Source organism: Aythya fuligula, chromosome 3 (assembly GCF_009819795.1).
Source record: "Aythya fuligula isolate bAytFul2 chromosome 3, bAytFul2.pri, whole genome shotgun sequence".
NCBI lineage: Eukaryota > Metazoa > Chordata > Aves > Anseriformes > Anatidae > Aythya > Aythya fuligula.
This window is the reverse complement of record NC_045561.1, coordinates 64,933,695-64,958,187: the sequence shown is the minus strand read 5'-3', so window position 1 is coordinate 64,958,187 and position 24,493 is coordinate 64,933,695. Positions and strand designations below refer to the sequence as shown.

Sequence of the window (24,493 nt, the reverse complement as noted above, 5' to 3'; positions counted from 1 at the left end):
ATTTGTGTTTAGGATGTAATAAAACATCTGCCTCAGAATCACTTTAAGAATGAACCGAAATAACAAAAGCAGTTAGGAAATCTTGTGATTGTTGATGCCCCGATAATGCTGATATCATTACAGGTACAAAGCCAAAGCAACTCAATTGTAGTGCTGACGTTAATTACGAAGATACACAGCTCTGTCCCCTGTGCTGCAGATTGAAATGCTTCTGTCTTTTGTTCATTGCATCCATTTTATCTATCAAAAATTAATTCATGTGGGCTTTATGTGGCCTACCTGACAGCAGTACAAGGCTTACTGTTGTGAAAGAGTAAATCCGCACAATAAAGAGTAAAATCATAGCCAGGTGTACCAAGAACCTGCCAGTTGGGACCCTGCAGTTAAGAGAAATATTTCCTCCCTGAAGGACATCACGTGCAGATTTGTTTTCTGATGGAAGCATCTCACTTTTGAAACAGTTTTCCCCCAAAACAGTTTTCGCTCTGTTTCCCTTCTTTTATTCTTTGCACAAGGTGTAAGAATGGCTCTTCATACAGAGTATTTTTTTGTTGTGGATGTTAGACAAAGAAATACTTTACCAATAAAACCATTATACACAAGTAGGCTTCTTATCTCTTAATTTTGATTGTTTCTTCGTTACCTTACAAGATATATATATCTTCTCTCTTTAGGATATCTCTTGTCAGATTTAAGGCTTATTTAAAATGAAAAGAAAGCTGAAGCAATTTTCTTTATTCCATTTCAGTCTCCTAAGGCCTATTTCCCCCTGGTGAGCTCATAGCAACAGGGGGGTTTAAGGGAATTCAGCTTTCTGCAAATTAATGTCTCACATCATGAAAATTCAGGACTTTTTTTTTCCCTATATCTTGAAAAAGTAATACAGTGAGTGCGAGTATTATTTCTTGCCAGCGGGTGGAAGATGAATGATTTTGTCACAGTTTTACTGCTTGATGAGCAGTGTCCTGAGGGTCAGGCTTAAGTCTGTGTCACTATGCTGCTCATTACTCTTGAGCTAAATAAGGGCTGATTGGATCTAAATTGCCTAGCACATGGGCCACAGATGAGCTCAGTGAGTAGGGGATGACCTGCTATTCAGGCTGGGAGTAACCCCGGTGTGCAAATGCTGCATTAGAACACCGTGGGAGAATGAGAGGCTACCGACCGCTGCCAGCAAAAGAAATCGAAATGTAAAAACTCTTTGATGCTGCAGTGTTAGAATTTGAAATGTAGGAAGTGACAGGTTGATGGTACTTATCAGCTTTGGCTGGATTAGAGAACAGTGTCATCTTGCTTATATAATGACAGAAGAATGAAGCGAGCTCCCAACTACTTTGTGGTGCCGAACCGCCGCTGTCAGAGTCGATGCTGCCTCCTACTGACAGCCTGCACGGGAGACTGGAGAAAGCAGACGGAGGATGAGAGGCTGTTCGGCGTGCATCTGTGCCTCTACGCTTCTGTTCCCTTCTCTTAGCGGGATGACAGACCCGACTGATAAAATACTGAGGGTTTGGGGACAAGCACAAGTCACTGTAGTCTTCTAGAGTGATTAGACAGGTCATGTACTTGTACTGAACTGTGTGTGCATGATACTGGTCCCCCCCCAAAATGCCCCCCTTTGAACTTCTCCCTCCATTGCTAGCCCCGTGAGAGAAGGTGATCCCTGGAGAGGAGAAGTAATTCATGGCTGCGTGAATTAAAGAAAATTGACCTTTAAAGAGCAGAAAAAAATCTGAATGAACTGAAAGAGAATCCTTATGCTAACTAAACGAGTGGATATACTCGTAATGGTGGAAAGTGAAAAGCAAGCAAAGCACCCCAGTGTTGAACACAACATGAATTATAGTGGTTTGGGCACTTCTGAAAGATCCAGTGGTCAGTAGAATGATCTTTTTTTTTTTTTTTTCCTTTCCATCCCTGGTGCTTAGGAAACTGAGTAATGACTACTTCCTTCAAGCTCATTTCAGGTTTTGTTCCTGACAGCTTTAACCTAGCAGCATCAGCTTTTCTTACTGCTAACTATGTGACTGCCTTACTGGCAAAGGCAACTTGGCTCTCTCGTGAAATGAGCGCCTGAATGAAGAGGAGGGATAAACCTAAATGTATTCTGTGTTTTCTGTTTATTTTTATGTTCTGCCTGGGTATATATTATTTGATTCTTCTTCTCCTGGGATGCTTTTGCTAATAATGAAATTTCTTCTGTGACTTAAAAACAACTTCCAGTTTGCTTGCTTCTGGGCCTTATAACAAAAAAGGAAGAGAAAAGTAAACAGCAGCCTTACAAGCACAAACAGTTTTACCACAAAATGGTGTGAGTCTGTAGGAATGAGAGGGAATATTTCCATAAAGAACCTAATTAGTGTAGAGATTCAGTGCTGCTTGAATGGTGTTCTAACTGTTATCAATGTTTAATGGCTTCACTTTGGATCACTGAAGATGAGGAACTGTTTAGCACAACTACTTGTAGTTGATGTAAACATCTGAGCTACAGAGTTTGTCTGAAATAAAGTATTTTTGTCCACATACAAGCTCAGTGTCTTCAAATGGGCAGGAGAAACAGAATTCAAAATTACCATGGTATCTTGGAGAACTCATAAACGAGAGGAAATACAATGAAGACCAACTATTGAATTTGGAAGAGAGGAAGTCTGAAACAACACATGGAAAGCTCGACGTGGCTGCCATGCTGTCAAAGAAATTCAGGAACTAGTATGTACCATGAGGTGACAGAAGCAAAGGTGATATTATCTACATCTGTGGTTGGTTAGCTGACATAGCTGTTACCCCTGTCTGTCCATCCTACCCTTTTTTGTAGGTTTTGCCACCCACATTCAGCACGGATGGCAGCAAGATAAATTATTTTGTCCCCGCACTAGCACAATTTCTGCCTGGTCTATGGAGGAAAACCAAAATTGTTTGTGAATGGTAGTTCAAGTGGATTTCCTAATATCTCAAAGGAGCATGGGATGGATGCAGTTCTTATATTTTGACCTCTGTTTACATGGCTATTTACATGAATTTGTAAGAACATAATGGCTGTAAGTAATTATTTGAAATTTGATTGAAATCTTCCTGTTGGATAACTTTTGTGGCAGTGCCTTTTCTGTGCACACAGCCTGTATGGTGTTAGGAAGCGGGGCTTGATGTGACTGCTTAGGAGAAAGTAAAATAAATTAATAAAAATAAAAATACAGTTAGATATTGTTGTGAAGTGTGTTAATAAAACTTTTTCAGGTGAAAGATAGGAACTGCTTGTTCCTTTTTTAGCTGTGGTTCTGTACACAGTTCTGAACATGTCAGTTTGCAGAGCATTTATGAGTAAATTGAAGACTGGGAAGCTTTGCAGAAGTAAATGATGAGAGTAGGAAGTTTGTAAAAGTTTGAGGGAATTGGTTTTAGTTAGGAAAGATTGAAGGGAGATGTGCTAGAAGTTACCCAGTATGAAGAAGTACATTGCAAAGGCAAAACGTCTGTTGTTCTCTGTGCCAGTGAAGAAGGAATTGCCTTCATTTGTAGCAGAAGCACTTTTGTTTGGTTATTTAGAGCAGGCTGTAAATGTCAGTGCTCTGACAGACTGAAAAAACTAGTTGTGGAATCAAATTATTATTTTTTTGCACTTGTTAGAGACTGTATTGGACAACCAGTTGTCGGGGTAGTCTTTGTAAGCTGATCAGTGCTGAGATGAACTCCTTTAGTGACTCGGGGTGCTCCCCAGCCTTTCACTTGTTTCAGTGACTTGAAATAAAGCAGTGCTTGATGATGCTGGTGATGGGTTAGTAAGGATGCCTCCTAAACAGTGTTCCATGTTTTTCCTTACAGAACAAAACCTTGGTGAAACCAGAAATTGGTGGATATAAAAGAAACCAGACCAGAGGGTGTCTGAAGGGGGCCTGTACCACATGCACACCACAGTGGCTCTGTGGAAGGTTGTGCTGTGGTTTTATGTTCAAGTATGGAAATCTGTCAAAAAATGACTTTGAAAATGCTTTTTTAGACTTTTTCTAAATAAAAATAATTGATCTGGGGCATGTAGGTGTGCATTGTCATGTTTTATTTGGCTTGGAGCAAGTCTAAGTGTCATTAATTGCTGATGCTTAAAAGCTCCAGCTTGCTTTCCAGTGGTACTAAACAGTGAAAATGTGCCTGATGTGAAATGATTCTGAAATAGTGGGCCATGCTGTCCTCTCTAGAAACAAAATTGGAAGAGTTGAACATACTCTGCAATGTGTACATCATGCAGCTTCTCATGTTCTGGTGGGGTTCCTTCCTGACACTGTTACAGAGAGGAGTAAACGGAGGAAGGTGAAAACAGTTTGTGGTTTATTTAGTTCTCTGCTGAGCTGGAGGTACTGTCTGTTCTCTTTTTTGCAACCAGAAGGCCCTGTTTATCTCTGATCGGGGTTAATTAAAGCCTTAGGGCAATGCTGAGACCCTGCCAATGGCTGGAAGGTACAGAAGTAATCGAGGCTGCAGCTCCTCACTGCAGGGAATGGAGAGGTAACTGTGGGCTGCCGCTGGCTCTGATAGTACAGCTGTGCTCATTCTTTCCAAAAGAAAATACAGGAGTGAACTTTTTTTTTTTTTGCCAAATAGTTCTGTTCGCTTGTTAATCTCTGGCTGCTGTCAGAGTGGCAAGAAGCCTCTGGTTTGACGTGTGAGCTCACAAATCCGTTTTAAGGAGCAGGACCCTCTTGGTTCTCTGTATGGTAGCACAGTGACTACACCTGCAGCCTCAGAAGCGTGCAGCACAGCCTTGAGTGTGTGCAGCCTTTCACTGAGGGGCAGGAGAAGGGAGGAATGAGCAACTACACAGCCAGGACAATGAGGTTTTCTTTTACTGCTTTTTGTGTCCTTGTTTTACCTAGGAAGAATCAACAAGGAGAACAATAGTAATTATTTTCATTGGCATTCTTTGTTTGCTTGGACAGGAATAGATTGATTAGCTATTGGTGGTGTGCATTTGAAAATACTGGAGTGTGTGTTCCAGGTATCTACCTAAAATATTTTAAAGCTGCAAAAGATATACTCCAAGGGAATTTTTACGATTCACACCCACCTGTATATTCAGGGGTATTCTCCAATGGCATCATTTGGGGGAGAATGTGCTGTGTGCTCAGGTGGCCAAGAAGGCCAACAGCATCTGGGCTTGTAGAAGAAGCAGTGTGGCCAGCAGATCTAGGGAAGTGATAGTCCCCCTGTACTCGGCTCTGGTGAGGCCGCACCTCGAGTACTGTGTTCAGTTTTGGGCCCCTCACTACAAGAAGGACATCAAGGTGCTTGAGTGAGTCCAGAGAAGGGCGACGAAGCTGGTGAGGGGCCTGGAGAACAAGTCCTACGAGGAGCGGCTGAGGGAGCTGGGCTTGTTCAGCCTGCAGAAAAGGAGGCTCAGGGGCGACTTTATTGCTTTCTACAGGTACCTTAAAGGAGGCTGTAGCGAGGTGGGGGTTGGTCTGTTCTCCCACGTATCTGGTGATAGGATGAGGGGAAATGGGCTAAAAATGTGCTAAAGTTGGGCCAGGGGAGTTTTAGGTTGGATATTAGGAAAAACTTCTTTACCGAAAGGGTTGTTAGGCATTGGAATGCGCTACCCAGGGAAGTGGTGGAGTCACCATCCCTGGAGGTCTTTAAAAGACGTTTAGATGTAGAGCTTAGTGATATGGTTTAGTGGAGGACTTGTTAGTGTTAGGTCAGAGGTTGGACTAGGTGATCTTGGAGGTCTCTTCCAACCTAGACGATTCTGTGATTCTGCTTGATGTGTTACATTTACATGGAGTTTGGTATTAGGTGCAAAGATGACATTAGCAAGCACCATGGTCATCTTATTTGTTACATAATAATGAACTATAGCTCAGCTGTGGTTATCCAAATGCCACAGGGAATATATTCAGGCAAACGGGACTTTTTACAATGTAATTATTAGACACTGGGGAGACGTGACCCTGTTTAGGGTAACAGGGGTGGGGTATGGTTAATTGATGTTAGGACAATCAAACTTTTACCATTTCAGTATTCTGGGATTCTAGGATTTGCTAGAAAATGTCGGTACATTCCTAGGGAAAAATAAATTAGTAAATAAAAAATAACCCCAAGAGTCAATCTTGATGTTACACTTGCAGTATACTTGCATTACTTGCACTGAATTACTGTTAGGATTATGTGTTCAGAAATCACATGTGTAAATGTGTAATATGTAAATCTTGCACATTTTACATCATAGTGAAAATGCCATACATTTTGATTCTGAGTAATTTGTAAAGGCATCTATTTTTCTAAGGCATCAAAAATGGCTACTATTTTTTAAGTCAAACTCAAGAATTGAAGATTTTTCCTGCAACCAAGAAACTTTTGTTGGCGTATTTTCTTTCTCTAAAGAAAACTTCTGATATCTGTACAGTATGAACATTACAACAGAGATTACAGTTGATGACATCCAGCTTGAGCTTCACTGTCTTCTCCAGCTTTAGAATATGAGGACATAAAACAATTTAATTTCATTAGAGTTTATTAGCATTTCTATAAAAGCATTTCTACTGTACTGCCGTGGTACTGAACCTCTAGTATTTCTAATAGCTCAGACCACTCTTTGGAAGATTTGCGTCGCTCCTTTCTTACTGAAAGTTTTTCTCTAGCTCTTGTTTTTTTTTTTTTTTTCCTTCTTTGAAAGAGGGTAATTTCTGAAAACTCTTCAGCAGTCCTATCTCCATGTAAATTAATACTGTAAATTCTGCTGCTAGTGAGGGTGGAGGGAGAGTAGTAAGAGTGGGTGGGGGGGAGAGAAGAATTAAAATCATTCCAATAAATGGTTTAATTTATGCCTCAGCAGTTAAGCATGCTCCTGGTTAACAGAAATACCCTTCAGCTACACAGGATTTGGGAGGGTTGGAGGGCACTCATTTGCACATAAATAGCCATTAACTGATAAATTCCCAGAGGTCTCCTGTTGCATGCTAGTGGTTCTGACCTACTTAGCTAGCTTAAATTTGTTTTACAGAATTATTATAATTCCATCCTTGGTACTTAAACTTTGTGATTAATGCATGCCTCACAATACAATTAAAGTATAATTACACAGTTTTACAGTTTGCTATCATGGTGTTATTATTATTACAAAGAGCTGGATTTTGCAAATATTAGAAGAATTAGGGTTCTGATACCCATCACTTTGCTGTTATTAAGTGATTATGTTAAATGGGACCCCTTTATGTCTGAAGAATGGAGTGGAGAGAGGGGAATCATTAACTAACACATCAGATGGCTTCTGTGTGATTGAGGAAGAGATGTGCACTGGGGTTTTTTGCACATCTGTAGATGAGAGGTGCAAATACCTTTTGTTTATCTTTGCCAGCTGCCTGTAACATGGTCTAGCACATCTGTGCTTTAGTGCTTAAAAAAAGCTTCACAATAAACATCTTTTAGTAATCTGTTACAAATCACTTCCTTGTGTTAAACATCTGATTGTATTGTACTTTATTGAAGCTTTTTATTACAGGAACAGTTTCTTTCATACCCTGATTAAAAACATTAATGAACAGGTACAGAAGTCCTACAGATCTTTATACCGTAGGTTAGGATGTGCGCTCAGATGATATGGATCTTGTGCTCCGTAACTTGGAGCAGTGCCCTCCAAGGGATCCTGTCCGTTGTACTCACATACATGAATGTGTTTTATATTTATGCTGTCTGCAAATAGCAGTAAGTCACAGACACTGCTGGTTTTAGGTGTTGGAGGTACATGGCCTCCCCTATTTTTCTGGCCAAAGTTGTTTTGGTGGCTACTCTTCATTCTCCAAAAAGGAGTGATCCAAGACTTGTTAATGTGACTTGTGTGTGACACAAGAATTGCTTCTGCTCTGGATAATTCTTTTTTTCCAATGCAGCTGCACCAGAAAATTTTAACTTTATGTTAACAAATAATACAATTACTAAATCAAAGAAGGACTGTAAATGTTTTTTATAATATTGGGCTATTGCAATGTAAGTTACAAATCTAATTTTACTTCCTTTATCTGTGAGTATGTGTTGTATTGAGCACTTCACTGTTGGGAAGTGGAACGGCTGATACATTTTCTGAATTACACTTTATGCTCTTCTAAAGCTTTTAAGATTACACTTTAAAATTTTTTAACTATAATCGCACAGTGGAAACTCCAGACTGATTATAAATCAAATGTTTTACCCTCAAGTCTTATTTGATCCAGTGCTTTGGGTTTCACTTTTGCTTAGTTTAAAAGACCTGTTGCTTTTGTGTTTTTTGTTTAAGAGGGGCTATTTAGTTCTTTAACAATGAAAATATTTCTCCTTCCTAATACCAGAGAACACAGAGTAAAGGGCAAATAGAAATCTTTTTCTTAGAATGCCTCCTTTCTCATCTGTAATTTTAGTCTGTATTTGTTATGCTACTACAATGATATAATCTCTGCTTTAACTATTATCATCTGCTGTCATTAAGCTCAGAAAACATTGGTCATTGTTACTGATGCATGGAAGCATACAAGCAGGTAGCCAGTAATTACGCTTGGAAGACTTTAGTATATTATTGGTGCTTCCTACTTGAATATATGTGAATTGGTTTCATTTCCAGTCTTTAAAAAAAAATACTGCGTAGAAGAGATTTAAATCATTTTCATGTGGCACGGCAAAAATGCAAAGGTGCATTACCAGAAAGAAATGGTCAGCAATAAGAGCTATTTCGCAAAGTTGGCTTGCAACGTCTACCACACTATGTGGAGAAAACAGTTATCCTGTAATAATAAGACTAATGAATTCAGAAATCCATTGATTGAACTGGCTCTGGGTAGATTATGTTCAGGCTTGCTTCAAGGAGAGGAATTTATGAAATGTTTGCCGCATCCAGCAAGCACTGCTGCTATAATACAGCTGCCTCCTCAGTGGTTTGCTTTGATCCTGTGGAATGAAAGGACAGGAGGATCAGCTCAGGTCTAAATGAGATTACAGCTGGTTCGGCAGCTTATCTGGTCTAATGCCAACTAGTGTGGCTTTGCACGTCCTAAGGGGTTTACAACAGAAACTGTTTATTGAGTATCATCGGTTTACTCAACACAAGCAGGCTAATCCTTCCCAGCCTCAGCGTGTTGTAGGATTGTGCATGAGCCAAACCAAAAGCTGGTGTAGCCAGGGCCTCCAGAGCCCTTTGTCTCGCTTCATATTGATTTTTTTTTACCTGTGTTAAAGACAGTAAAAAATAAAAACCAATAACCAGCCCTATTGTGAGCAAAAGGTTAATCTGACCTAAAATCTTACAAAAGCATCTTTTAACTCTAGAAGGGATGGCAGCCTTTCCCTGACTTTTCACTCGAGGGATTTTCCAGTTTAAGGTTTTGAAGAACAAGATAGGAAAAACAGCTTAAACATTTAACTCCATGTGTCTCGCAAGGTCTCTGAAATCTCCTACCAGCTGCGTAGCAAACTTTAAACAATTATTTCCAAGTAGCAGCCATTCCTAACAAAATGTCATCTGTCTGTGGTACCTGATGCCATGTAGTAAGGGGATGACATGCCAAACATAGGGAGAGTAGTGGGACTAGTAGGTGTCCCAAGGATCATGCTGGCTTTTCTCTCTAGAGTTTATTATGCAAAACCATCAGAAAATACATTGATCGGCTGCTTTCTCAGAAAGGTAATTATTAAGTAGGTGAATGTGTCATAAGGAGTTTAAAAAGGTACCAAGCAGGCCGATAGGGGCAGAATGGTTTTAAAAATTAGGATAGAAATTCTGGGCTGAAAGTTCTTACTCTTAACCTACAATCCTTTCTGTTTTCATGTAAAAGACAAAGGAATGTTAGGGTTTACTAATATGTTATCAAGCCTGATTCCTCTCTGAGGCGAGTCTCTCTTTTGGAAGGCGTTGCAGCATATGTCAGATTATTATACATAAAATGCTTTTTATAGTATAGGGAAGGAATAGATTAAATGTTGGGAAGAGTAGCAACAGTAGGCAAGAACAGTAATGGTACCTTTGCAATTAAAGAAATACCTTAAGTTGTTGAATCTGCACTGTTGGGATTATGCAGGAATCAATTACTTACCTGTATTTTGTATACTGTATATATTATAAGGAGTGATTAAATCAGTTTTTCCTTGACACAGGGAACAGAATTTGGTGACATACCTGCCTGTCAATGCATGTGGCAGACTTAAACTGGGAGCTCTTCTCAAAGACTGCTGAATACTAGCTAAAAGAAAAATCAGCAGTAGCTTGAGGAATGTCTGTTTTCTGTTTACTTCACCTAATGGGAATGAATGTGTATTTTAAGGTATATGTAAGCAGAGAGGTTACCGTGGATACCATGGGGGTATTGGGAATATCGCATGGGGAAATTGCTAAAAATGATATTTAAGATAAACATGAACTTTACTCAATATTTAAACCTAATCGACAAGATGTGTACAACTTGAAAATGTAATATTTATCCAATCACTTCCATTTTATCAGATCTGCTCTTAAAGCGATAGGTTGCTCTCATGTAGTATTACACTTTTAGCACATTTGGAGATAAAAGCTATTGTTGGTGATTGCTTAAACTCTTTGTTCAATCATCTGAACAGTACAAATCAAAGCATTTTGTCAGACTGTGAGAAGTTTCGCCTAGATAATGCTTCCCACACACACAGGTCACCAAATAAATTATGTGCACGGTTTTACAGCGTAGCTGGTGCTAGAAGTTAAATGGATGCCCAGTGGTAGAACTCGTAAAACATTTTCCTGTTAACACTACCAGGCAGAATTGACATTGTTGATGGTAGCTTTGATCTAATAAACCATCAGTTCTAACTGTGATTTTTACTGTGTTCAGAGGGGATGATGATAAAAGTTTAGCAAGCCTACAGTTCCTGAATGACAGAAGCCTACATTCCTGAATGACAGAAAATTAGCTCTACTGTCTATATTACCAGATGTTGGGAGCAGTGTTAGTAGGGGATATTTTCTACCCAAAGTAATCTCCTTCACTAAAAAAGATACATTACTTGAACAGCATCCTTTAACGCAATAGATACTCCATAAAAATAAAAAAGATTTGGCAGGGAGGAAGTACAATATTTTGTTTTAGACTTTAGAAACAAGGTACTTCATTGTTTTGAGCACAAATTTGCTTGCTTTCCTGGTTTCTGACATTTTCCTAAACAACTTACAGTATTTTATTCAAGGCAAGCTGCTATGGGGTGTCCATATGTGTACAATTTTTGATTTTCTGCAAAGATAGAGGAGTTAGGAGCAGAACAGTTTCATTTAAAAACGAACAAAAAAACCCTTTGAAATACAGTTCCTCTCTGTCAGTCCTATTTTAAATTAAGAGAAACACAAACACCTCAAAGTATTTTCTCAGATTTCCTATCTGAAAAATAAAACAGGTGTGATAATAACCAAGTGTTAGGCTTGCAATGGTAAGGCAGGTGTGTTGCTGGAAATTATGTTCAAAATGTCTGAAGAGGTAACTGAGTAATAGTACTTCTTGTTTGTTTGTTTTCAGTATTTGGGGTTTATGTTTTGATATTGTTCCTTCATTTCCCCTCCGGGCTGTGTGTAGTTTTCCTCAGAGTCCACTTCCTCAAAGTCTGATTAGGTAAGGAAATTGCAACTCAGAAGACACCAACTCAACAGCTGAGTTTCTACAGCCAGGAAACCGGTTTTTTACCGGTTTCTCTCATCTTGTGTTTTAGCGTGGATGAAAACAAGCTGAATGAGTGAAATGGCATGTCTAGTGCTGTGGTAAAGGAAAACATTTAAGAGAGGTGATGAGGTTGTCCTTGGTGAGTTTGTTCCAAGCAATTTGCCGAACTTTGATTTCCACAGTTTGACAGAGAATAATTTTAATGATCTTTACATAGCCATAAGTTTACTATCACATCTTTCAGATCATAAGCTTTTCCAAAGTGATATATATGCTTTTAATCTCTTTGAATGAAACACCATGAACTTAAACAGAGACCTATTTTGGTACACAATGTGGCTGTCTGACCCCTGGTGTGGGAAGTCCATTAAGCTACTGGGCTATGAATTCTAAGGGAGTCTGCTTAAAGTCAACCCATTAAACTTTATTTAGTTATTTATTTAGGAGAGCTTTACGGTGCTAAAAAAAAAAAAGTATCTGTCATGTCATTATCATTGACAGTTGGTGTCATCCATATCTTGGAGTCCCAGGGAAGAGCTGAATGCAGGATACTTTTTGGAAACTAGTACTTCAAAATGGGTTTCAGCACCGACCTCTCAAAACTAGTTGATTGGCATTCCAGTCATACTGCATAGTTTTCAGATCTCAAGGAATTTGTTTTCTGAAGAAAAGACAGTAAGGAATTGGTAAAAGAGGCTTAACTTGTAAAAAAAAAAATCAGAAACTGTGTTGTATCAGGAAATGAGCTATTGTGTAGCTGTAGATGCATTTTGCTGCCCTCCTGGTGTTCTGGAAGAATATGTTTCATATAATTGTTTTATAAATAAGCAGTATACTGGGTTCCCAGTACAAGAAAGACACTGAAATACTGGGTTAAGTCCAGCAGAGGACCACCAAGTTGATCAGGAGCATGGAGCACATCTCCTGTAACAGGAGGCAGAGAAAACTGAGTTTGTTCAGCCTTAAGAAGGCTTGGATGGGAGGTGTAGGGGGGAGGCATTTTGTTTTCTATGACAATGCAGTGGGAGTTAACATCTAAGGAAACGGGAGTTAACATCTGAGATAGAATCAAACCCTTGAGACCATACAGGTGTGTATGGTGGTAAGAAGCAATAGGCTGAGATTGTGATGAAGGAAATTCTTATTAGATACAAGAATAGGATAGTCAAACTTCGGAACAAATTTCTAAATGAGGTTGTAAAATTTCCTTTGTTAGTCATTCAAGTCTGGCCCTGCTTTGGGCTGGGGTTGGACCAGCCCCAGAAACCAGGCATTTCTTCCAACCTCAACCATTCCGTGATTTTTCAGTAAGAATGGAGAACATGGGTTTTGTGGTCAACAGTGTTGATGGTGGTTAAGAGTTTTGTGTTGTTTTTTAATCTCACATCATGTAAGATGATGTGCCTATAGACTGCCACATGACTGAATGTCTGCTTCTTGTAAAGAGTATTTCAATTGCGTGATGAACATACTTTGAATCCTACAGTCTACTATTTATGAGTCAGCATGTGCAGCTCACTGCTTGCTCCTGATCTGTCTCCAAGAGGATCCTCACAAACCAGTGCAGTAGAGGCTGATACATTTACTGTTTTCAAGTTCTGAGTCTTGTAGGGGAATTTACTGGGGAATTTGTGTTATGTTGGTCAAAGCTATTGTAGTACTAGGACTGGCTCTCCTGGGTCCTGAGAAGATATTCAGCCTGTGTACACATGTTTTAGTCTATACTGCCTGTGCATTAAAGATACCACGAAAACCTCAGTCTCAGTGTATGGCTGTGTAGGACTGGGGGGAAACTAACTTGTCTCAATAGCAGTGAAGGCAACAAAGGTAAATTGCAGTTGAGCTCAAATTAACTGCAGGATTTTGCCGAGACTTTTCAACAAGCTGAAACGTGAAAGAGTTACACAGCATTCACACAGGTTATGTTGTCTTTGAGGCTCTTTCAACCTTATCTTAGTTAAATGTAGTTAGCAAAAGACAACAGCTGTCTGGCACAAATTTGCTGGGGTGGCTGAAGCGGACATAATATTTCCTCCCAGTAGACCTAACCAAGGTAGTCTAGCGCGTTTGTTGCTTGCATTTAAATTACAGTCATAGCAACTTGTCTTTTTGGCGATGTAGCTACACCCTTTGAGATTAAGGAGAGAGTGCTAAATAATATTATGCAGCTCTGGATGTTTGTGGTGGTTTTCTTGTTTGTTTGTTTGTTTTGTTTTGTTTTTCTGTACCTTTGTGTTTTAGGGTTGTGTGTCTCTTGTTAATATCTTTACTTTGTCTTTGAGCATAATAAAGATGTTGGGGATTTCTTTTTCTCCCTGTGTATTTTAAAAGTCTTACTGAGCACACACAACATGCTGCCCACAGTTAATACAGGGTTCTCTATTACTGTGCTTAGCTATAGAGAGGATTATATTAAACTCAGTAACCTTGCTGAAGCCCCTTTGTACATTGCTGCTATATTGATAATCTTCACATGATTCAACTGCAGTTGAAAACCTTTTATTCAGAGCATTAACGCTTTCCATTCCAGGGAACGTGAGAACCTGTGATCTCAAGAGATGAGCTCTGTGACATGCAGATAAATACTTTTTATTAACGTGGTCCTGCAGATGTTGCATTGGACACCTCTTCAAGTGGACATATACAGGGAATACTCATCAAACATAACCATTCAAAAATGGGTAAAACAAATGATTTATCTATGTCCTAAAAATGAATTAGAGGTTAACTAAGGGACTTTTGCTGTCTGCCCATAAAGTGCTGAATGTTTTAGGAAAGCATTATATATCTGTTTTAGAATGCAAGCAATGTTTTAGAGTAATTAAAAAAAGAAAATCCTAGCATTCTGCATCTGAAAATAAAGAACAATATTACATCTGTGCTAGTAGATTGAAGAAGCAATATAAGATGCATTGAGATTTTCTATCTGTGATGAATACAGGCCTATTAATGAACACCTTTTCTCTGAAATTTGAATTTAAATCCACAGAAAACTGCCCTGTCTCCAGTATTGCACATTGTAGAATCACATTTTTGGTGACACTTGCTGGATTTAGGGAATCCAGCCTGTAATGAATTTGAAGCTTGATTTCCTTTTTCTTTTTCTATGAATTTATTTGGAGCTAGTTCTTTTTCAAATACTTGCTATTTCTTGTAATTTAATAAGAGGCGTTTTGGGTAGGCTGCTTTTCTCCATTTATTTATCTCCATCAAGCAACAGATGGAAAATTCTTTGTAGTGTTCATACAGTAACTTTCAGCTGTATCTCACGATTATGGCATCTGTTTGGCCTGGATCATTGCAAGTCTCGCTGCGTCCACAGTCATCTGGGAGAGTCAGAAGGACAGGACAGGCTCATCACGTCGCATTCTCCAGGTCTCTTTTCCACCATATAGTGCATGAGGGAGAGGTCACTGAAGGAAGAATGTGATGAAAGAAGTGCTATAATACAAGAGAGGGAGATGGTTGTGCTTGGAGGTCACTTCATTGCTGTTTTTTTTCTGTTCTTTTTTTTTTTTTTTTCTCTGTTTTTCTGAGTCAAACTTTTCAGCATTTGCTGACTGCCAGCTTTCCTGTTTGAAGGATTTCCATGTTTCTTCCTTCAACTCCAGGAGTTTTGATACAGACTTTTTTATCCTCTTGTCTCTGTCAAGTTTGGTGATGTTATCCTGGGAACTTTTGTCGCTCTCCAGTAAAGGGTGGGAATGTTTGGACTTGGACTGCTTTAGCCCTGGCACAGCTTTTGACTTCCAGTTTAATAATAATAATAAGAGTATATGTGAGTTACACCTGACTACTGCAGTGGGTGCCTTTTTTGTAGCTTCAACCATGCTCAGAAATACTACAACTTGACAAGGTAACACCTGTTATTTTGAAAGCTTGGTTTAAAGACTTCAAAATGGATTAGGTCAAGGTTGCTTTTACTGATTCTAGTGATTGCTTGATCTAGGAAAATGGGTAAAGCAAAGAAAAGTAACTTTGCCAGTTAATTGTCCTAACATATCATTGTTTCCATATTGCTGTGGAAAAATAGACTGTCTTAAAACCTGAGACTTTCGGTTCATCTTTTTTTTTTCTTCTCGTTTTTCATGCTATATGCTTTTTGTACTGTTACACTAAAGAATTTAGTGAAGAGCATAGCTATCAAATACCTCTGTATGAGTTTGGGCAAAGAAGAGCCACGATCCTTGAGTCAGATTTCTCAGGAGAAGGAGTTGCCAAGTATATTACAGCATCTGTTGCGAAATATAACATGCTATGAGCATTTACTTAAAATTTGAGTAGAGGATGTTTTCAATTTTTGCTTATTATAGGGTCCATTGCAATGGTTGTTTTTTGTCTTAGTTTTTTAAATATAACCTTAAGCTTGCAAAGCTTTATACAGAGTGCTTTATACAGAGTGCTAGTTTTGATTTACTTTTTATTTTATGTTAAAATGTTGCACAAACAAATGCTTTTACTTGTGTAGTTGACTGACTTGTGGAAGATATATAAAGGAATCCTCTCTCCTTCCCCAAGTAGTCATAAAATCACAGAATCGTCTAGGTTGGAAGAGACCTCAAGATCATCGAGTCCAACCTCTGACCTAACACTAACCAGTCCTCCACTAAACCGTATCACTAACATCAACATCAACAAATATAATTGCTTGTAAGGATATTAAATAATTGTACTGTCAACAGCTAGGGAACTTAGCTCTTATTATTTTTTTTAATTATTGACAACTTGTATCATATTTACTAATATACAGTCAGGTAAGGTGAGAAAATATTGCTGCTGCTGTACTTGCATTACAAATTTAAGAGGATCCGTCATTTCTCCCCACTCTTTTGTAAGTTGTTGAATATCCCAAGTAATGTCTGAGTAATGAAACTTGGCTTTAGTCTTCAAATCACTTTATGGAAAAAAATAGATGTCAGCAGTGGTTAACTGCTCTTAAAATATTTGTATTTTAAATAGGTTTATATAATTTCCTGAATCTGTGTAGTAACTAAGAAGGATCATTTTGTTTAAGGTGTTTTCTGATGATATTGTTTAACTTGGAAAGGTGACCCTGAGCCAAATTCACGTCTGGTTTGAGTGCTCATGAGTGTTCATTGGTTTAATTGGGGAAGTTTACCTGTATTTTTAATAAACTTTAATTACTCTGCTTATATAAATTGTCACATTAGAAGCTTAAGAGTTGAGTCTGTTCTGTGCGTGACCACTAACAATAGGAATAGGTTTTCCACTGAGATTTGAAGATTTATACCTTCAATAAAAGATCTGGAATGGCTCCATATAAGACTGCTGGATGTGCAGTAAGAGTGTGCTCTGCTCAGGCAGTGACTGATGGGTGGTAAATTGAGAGGATCTGTAGCCTTTTATTTTATCAGTAGGCATTTTTTCAATTAAAGGAACATTATGCAAAATATATTTTAGGATGTTTAGGGGCAGTGTTTTCCTAACGTGCATTTAAAAAAACAAACAAACAAAAAAAAAAACAGTTTGGTATTATTGGGTGGAGGAACTTATACCAATGATTTGCTAAGGCTTTAAAGTGAAGCTGTCCTAATTGAAATGCTGCCCTAATATCTCTGTGTGTCTTTTACAGCCTAAGCTTGATACCCTGGCATTTTTATTTTCTATGTATGTGTAAATGAGTGCTTTAAATTATGCTCTGAAGATTGTCAGTCCTACGATATTTTCATAGAATCGTTGCATGGTTTGGGTTGGAAGGGACCTTAAAGCCTACCCAATTCCAACCCCCTGCCATGGGCAGGGACACCTCCCACTAGACCAGGTTGCCCAAAGCCCCATCCAGCCTGGTCTTGAGCACCTCCAGGGATGGGGCATACACAGCTTCTATGGGCAACCTGTGCCAGAGCCTCACCACCCTCTGAGTGAAGAATTTCCTCCTGACCTCTAATCTAAATCTCTGCTCTTTTAGTTTAAAGCCATTATTGGTGGGTCCATACAGGCTACCAGTTATAGTGACTTTGGTATATTTGGGCCTTTTACTCCAGAGCGCCGGGCCATCTTCCTGCCTGCCCACTCCATTCAGATGAGCTAGGAGGACACTGGAGCTTGGCAGGCCTCTGCTCTGAGGTAGTGGGAGGCTCTCCGGTGTTGTAAGGATCTGATGGCCTTACAGAGTAACAGATCTTAGCAGCAACTACTTTGGCATGTGCAGCAGGCATCTAAAATCAAACCACTTGAAATGTTTTGATAGCTTTGCTTCCAAAGACATAAAATACACCTTCAGTGAAGAAATTAGCTGCCCACAGATTAGCTGGTTTGCTGTCTGCATTGTAGGTGTGTGTCTTAGAGTGAAAATCAACACCCAGTTAAGCACTTTGGCTTCTTTTCTAAACACGTGGGGAAAAGTAGGTATGAACCCCATACATGCCAAAATCTTGCCTCCTGTGTGGGGTTTTGCCTACTGCTAGCCTACAGAAGATGTGCAGTGCAGGGCTGAGTCCACCAGCAATGACTGGTCAGGTGTCCTGAGGAGCAGGTTCAGTGTGCTTGGAACTACTGTGGAGTCCCACTGCTGAAGATGTGTGCTTAAACTGTATTTTACATTTTTTAATAACAGCAGATAGTCCAAAGGATTAAATAGCTGTTGCCTCATGGTTAGGACATAATACTGGGAGAGAAGAGCATCATGGGTTCTGTTCCTTGTTCTGAGTTTTTTTTTTTTTCCTTCAGTCAGGTACTTAATGTGAAACTCGCAGTCCCAGGAGCAGTGCTGAATCCCCAAAATAATCTATCAAAATGACCCAGGTGCCCTGTTCACTGAGGCTGTGATTCATTGGTTGTTATATTAATACCTGAACACATTTTTTTATTTTTTTATTTTTAATGAAGGTAGCTACTCCTATACCCTGCTTAGGTTGGAATGGGTTAGTCATGATCAGGTTTCTGAGCCCCAGTAGATAGAGATTGTGGGGGCTTGCTGCTCAGCTCAAGACACTTCTGGACATTTAACGACATGCAGCTGATTGTGGATACCTAGGGAACTTCCAGGTCAAAAGACAGTGATCTGACTACTAAGTGAGAAGTTTAGGAATTAAGATTCAGGAGAGGGAGATCTGTTTGTGCCCTGATTTTTAACCATTCCATCTTTTTATCCTTCCTCTCATTTCTTTGTATCTCATCCGACATGTAAGACCTCACTTTGCCTATGCTTCATGTTGTTGTGCCTGGTAAGATATGTAACACTGACACGTCTGATTTTGTGCAAGCCTGTGCCATAAAAACTTATGCACAAATGGATAAATTAAAGCATTTAATAAAAGTCCTGGCTGTTACAGATCTGAAAAGCATCCCTCTTCCCGTTTTCCCTCATCGCACCAATCAGTGATCAACACACGCATACATAACCAGGCATATTATTCTGACATCTGTTTTTCTGTAAACATTTAAACATGCAGTTTATTGTGGATTATTGAAGCAGATTAAACTGAAGGAAGAACACTGAAACATAATTTTATAAATACTGTGCTGATGGCGGCATGTTAATGTTTGATAATATTTTATCATGGTTTCTCTAGTTCTGGTTGTACAGTCAGCATTATAGCTTGGTGGTGGTGATGCTATCATTGTGGCATGCACGATGCTGACATTTTAATTATGAACATTTTTTTCTTCAAACATTTCTTTTAATAAGTGGGAATTTTTGGTTTCAGCCTTAAGTTTCCTATGTTGCTTATCCTTCTGAAATCTAGTTTTTATTTCCCTAAAGATGGTTTAAAATTGTGCTTGCTTTTTTTCAGTTACCAGAGTGAAAACACTGTTGCTCAAGTATTAAGGAACTTTATAGGTACTTTGTATATATTGCAGCTATGGAAACAACTTGAATTGAGAGATTCTGATTTGAGGTGGGATTACTTCTGCTGAGCTGCTGCTGCAGTCATACCAGTCTCAATATACTGTGTGCAATATGAAGGGATGTAGAAAGAACTTGTGTCCCAAAGAGCTTAGAAACAGATTTAAAAGAGGATTTGGATGTTTGAATCAGACTTATGTAGAATTTAGTCACCTGCCTTCACACATGTTCCATAGAAACTGCCTAAATGTGGAAGTGCCTGAAGGAGTGCAGGGGACTCCATTTTAACCATTGACATTCTCTAGGTACCTAAATTTGTAATGCATGTACCCAGAGACACTAAGGCTGTTTTCACAGTCCTTAGCTGTTTATCATCCAGCTTAGGTACTTTGAGACCATAAACTTTATGTTTTGGCACTTAGAATTCTTGTAAGCATGCTATCAGTGCACCTAATAAACACTGATAACTAAGAGTACAGCACAGAGCTAGCAACTCTGCCTACCTGCATTCAAAACCATGCACAGGAGAAAGAAGGCTTGTCTTTTTATGCATTAAGTCAAGTGGGGACATCATTTACCAGTGATCAAGAAGCCAAAAGCCCTCCCCATGGGATTCCAGAAACCCACATCTATGACTTTCCACCAGTCTGAGTGTGGTCAGGCTGGGGCATTTTCCTTTAGGCGTGCCCCTGTACAACCACTCTGCAACTACTGTGCCACAATCCAGATTCACTTCACATATCTGCATCTATAAGAGAAGTAGGATCACACAGTTTGCTACTTCAGACTTGGAGGTAGATGACTTTTCATGTCTTTTTTTATCACTTCCCGTGAACTAGTTTTGAAATCATGGTTCTCAGTTGCAGGCTGTTACTAATTTCTTTGCCTGGTTCTACCTTGTCCCATTTACTGGAGAAGAAACACTGGCTATTAAGTTTAGTTCATGATTTTCAGTCTGGTACATTAAAAGCTAGTCTGTATCTAAACTGAGCATTACTGAGTTGCATTACAGGTATCATAGAAATGTTGGTTGGAAGGGGCCTGTGGAGGTCTTGTAGACCAGCCTTCTGCTCAAAGACAGATTATCACCTACGTTAGGTGACATCAACGATGTCTCTCTCTAGCTAAGTGTCCAAGGTCTCCAGTGGTGAAGACTCAGCTGCCTCTTGGGGTAGCCTGGTGTGGTTCTGCACTGTTTTTTTTTCTGGTGGAAAAGTTCTTCATGGTGCCAGATCAGCACTTCTCTCCTCCTCCCCAAGTGGTCCAGGTCAGTGACTTATCCACATCCTAACACAATTTTTTATGTCACATGTCCCCAGATTTAATTTCTACTTGTAACTTGGAATAAAGTAGTGGGGAGCTGGTGTACATCTAGGTTGCACCATGGCAGAACTCCATGATCCTGCATGAAAACAGGCCTGAACCCAGATGCATCCATTTGGTCCATGCCTTTGTGAATGCCACTCATGTTTAAACTAGCTTTTCTTTTTTAAACGAGTACTGAAAAATTCTGCACAAAAGTAATTAATGCACTCTAAAAATGTGTTCTCCTTCACACTTTGGGTTACAGTTTATGGTAGTATAACAGGTTATGATTTCAGAAACGTACATATATTTAGTGAAAATTGCATATTTGAAGCACAGACATAAAAATAAGTAAATGCTTATGAGCCAGTTGCTAAATAGAAGTTGAACAGTGAGTTTGTCAACATGGGGGCTGGTATCCATATGGATCAATGAAATAAGTGCTATAGTTGTGACTTTCTATAATTATCGTGGAACTAAATGGCACAATAGGCAACTAGATACATACATATACCAAATTATTTTCAAAATCATGTGAAGGACTTGCAAGGATCTCTTTCAGCTTGATTTGGGGTAGGACTAGTTACTGGGAACGTGCACTTAGAGTAGCTGACATACCTTCTGTGTCTGGGATTTGTTGAGAGGATGCAAGGCTGGTCTGTCGTCTTCACTGAAATCTAAACTCTCACATTTTTTGTTCCCATATCTTTTCCATTCTTTATGTGGAAATCTTCATAGCTATCCCATATCTGAAGAAGTCTCAGCTTTCCCCAGCCAAATCTGTTGCTTTTAACACATTCACGAAAACATTAAAATAAGACTAAGGCACAGTGCATTTGTTGTCAGAACATCAAAATGCAAAACTGCCAATGCTGAGGCAAAAAGGGGCAGTTTTGTGAGGGAAGTCTCCAAATGTCATTCTAGCCCTTCGGTCTGCAGAGAGCACAAGGGCCCTATTACCTATCTTTGAATTGAGGTGTGATGAAGCTTTGTTTCATTTCACTTCTGCTGACTTCTCTTTGAAAGAACTGACGTTAGTAGTTGAAATTCTAAACATCAAAGCCATTTATCATGTTAGAAATACTCATACATTTCTACTCAATCTGCCTAGATTTATCCGAGGGTGTTGGTTCTGCAGGCGTGTTTTTTTATTATTTATTTACTTGCTTCAACATCAAAAGGTCATTCAGGTCTTCAAAAAAGACTTGCCCAGGTTTAATCTTGGCTGTGGTGTGCATCTGGGTGCTGTGGATGCTATGGGTGGTCTGGCGTGGTCTGGGGGCACCATCAGTGGAGAAAATAGTGTTTGGATTTATGGTCTGGGAGCCTATGAGCATGCTAGCGTGTGTCCCTGCTAATGCTGGCAGGAGGGAGAGGGGTTCTGTCACCGTTATAGAGTCCCAAGCACTTGTGTTTGAAATTAAATGGTATTTTATGATGTCTTGAGGCTGATAGGTAGCCATGGCAGGTAACGGACTAGTAGTGACTCATGTTTCCATTATTTGTGTAGGTTTTAGCGTTTTGTGTCTTCTCCAGTTTGACCTAAATTTTCACTCCACTTTAGTAATCCAGGCTTGAGTAGCAAAGGCAGGATTACAAGACTTGTGTCCAAATAAATGGTTGCAGTTCCTTACCCAAATGTAGGATACAAAATCCTGCATACTACTGTTATTATCTATACATCCAGCACAGTCCTCATTCATGTACCACAAATATTCCTTTCTTTTATAAAACCAGGGTTTATTTTGTCTGATAGCAAAATAGAAAAACAAACAACCACCACCAACAAAAAAACAATCACTTTTTGCAGAAACAGAAAATCCGGGATTTAAAACAAGTAAAAATCCCCACCAAGTTATTACCATTGTAATGAGGCAACCGGTGGTTCCAGAGGTCTTAACTAGATGTATATGTTTTCAGAAATGGAGTGATGTTTTATGGTTTGCTTGTCTACTGTTAGAAGAACGCGGAAGCCTGAATAAAAGGTAAAATTGTGTTTATCTGCGTTTTTATGGAATTAAATTTGCTTATTCGTAGAAGTAGCTGGATACAAGAGCTGCAGCACGCATTGATGCTCCATCGATTCTAAGCATTTCCCTTATTGCAAGCATTTGTGTAGGTTACTATGAATAAACATAAATACTGATTTGTACGTGTTGCCCTTCCACTGACACAGAGATATATTACCTTACTTTGGAAGTCTGTACACCCTTCTGCTTTGCATAGATGTCTAAGGGAGATGCGAGCCACCCTTCTTTGGAGAGGCAATTTAGAGGAGAGGAAAAGGTCTTTGTGCAATTTTACAATTTAGTCTGGATGTACGTAGGACAGAATTTGCTCCTGGAAGTTTTATTCTCTGCACTGTGAGGAATTGCACTTTCCTTTCTTAAAGTAAAGCAGAAAGTCCCTTGGTTTTTACTGTTAAACTTTTTTTAAATAGGCAAAACCGTATTTTTAACCAGCTTCTGTAGTCTTGCTTTAAGCTGCTTCTTTGCTTATTCATTGCCTGCCCTCCAGACCTCACAATTTCTGCACCCTTTTCTTTGTCCTTTTTTTAATAAGGGATACTTGCAAAGAAGTATTACTTGACTTTTTATGCTAATCTCACTTCTATTTCAATTCATGTTGACTTGGATAATATGCCCTGTAAATAGGAATACCAACTGACATACTGAATATAATCCTCACTTTCTAAGCGTTGATTGTTTTCACAGAATCCTTAAAGGGTAAGCTGTCTTACTATCCAAATATCATGGCTGGGAAACTGAGGCTAACAAAGGCTGTATGATTTATGTGAAGCCACACAGGGAATAAACGTTGAGTTTAGAGTTCCTGGCTTCTGTTCCTGTGTTTGGACTAGTGCCGTCTCTCCGAGAAATACTTGATTCCCCCTTATGTTACATACCCGTATGTTAAATGTAGCCATTCAAAAAGTAGCTGATCCTCAATTTTCTCACTGTCTGTCCTATTGAAACTAATGGATGCCTACAGGCAGGCATAAGGTATCGTTACCTTTGACAGCCAGTATGTTTTATGTTTTAAATTAGGTGTTAGGCAGAATTTTTGGATACTAATTTGATATAATGAGATGCGCTTCTAATATCAACCCTGGTAAGTGAAGGCCTTGCAGCCAGCCTACTCTTTATTTAAAATTATTCCATTTCAGATGTCCTAATGAGTGCTGTGAGTTGTGTAATTCTCTTATAATTTTCCCACATTCCCAGAAGGGAACTAGGGACTGGAGTTTTTTTTTTTTTCTTTTCTATTTTTGTTTTGGTTTATTTCAAATTAGGATGAGCCCAGAATAAAGATCTAGGGGAAGAGTTTTTGTGAAACGCTTGCTATTTTGACAACAGCAATTACATTTTTTTTTTTATATAGTTTACATATGTGAGTGTTAAGGCAAGACTCAATGCCTCTGCTGTTTGCCATTATCTTATAAATATCTTGACTCTGACTTTACAGTGCTGTTTATAGAATTTAATAAAGCAAATGTAATAATGCTGCCTGTGCTTTAATGCACAATCTCAATTGAGTTGACCAGAAGATAAATAGGAACAGGAATGATAGTGCATTCCTACAGATTGTTTTTAATAAGCATGTTATTTAGTTGATCAGCCCAGTGCCGTAATGCCTCCTATCCTGCTCTACCAGACAAATTTATTAATGCTTCTCCCACCCCCCGTTTTTCTGAGAACATTGATTCCCTGCAGACATATCTCTATTAAACCTCTAGAAAGTCACAACT

At 39.1% G+C, this 24,493-nt stretch overlaps 1 protein-coding gene across 2 annotated transcripts in view; it reads left to right on the top strand.

Annotated features, from left to right (window-relative positions):
• MMS22L (MMS22 like, DNA repair protein) overlaps positions 1-24,493 on the top strand; it is a 96,427-nt gene that overhangs the window by 44,448 nt on the left and 27,486 nt on the right. The window lies entirely within an intron of this gene.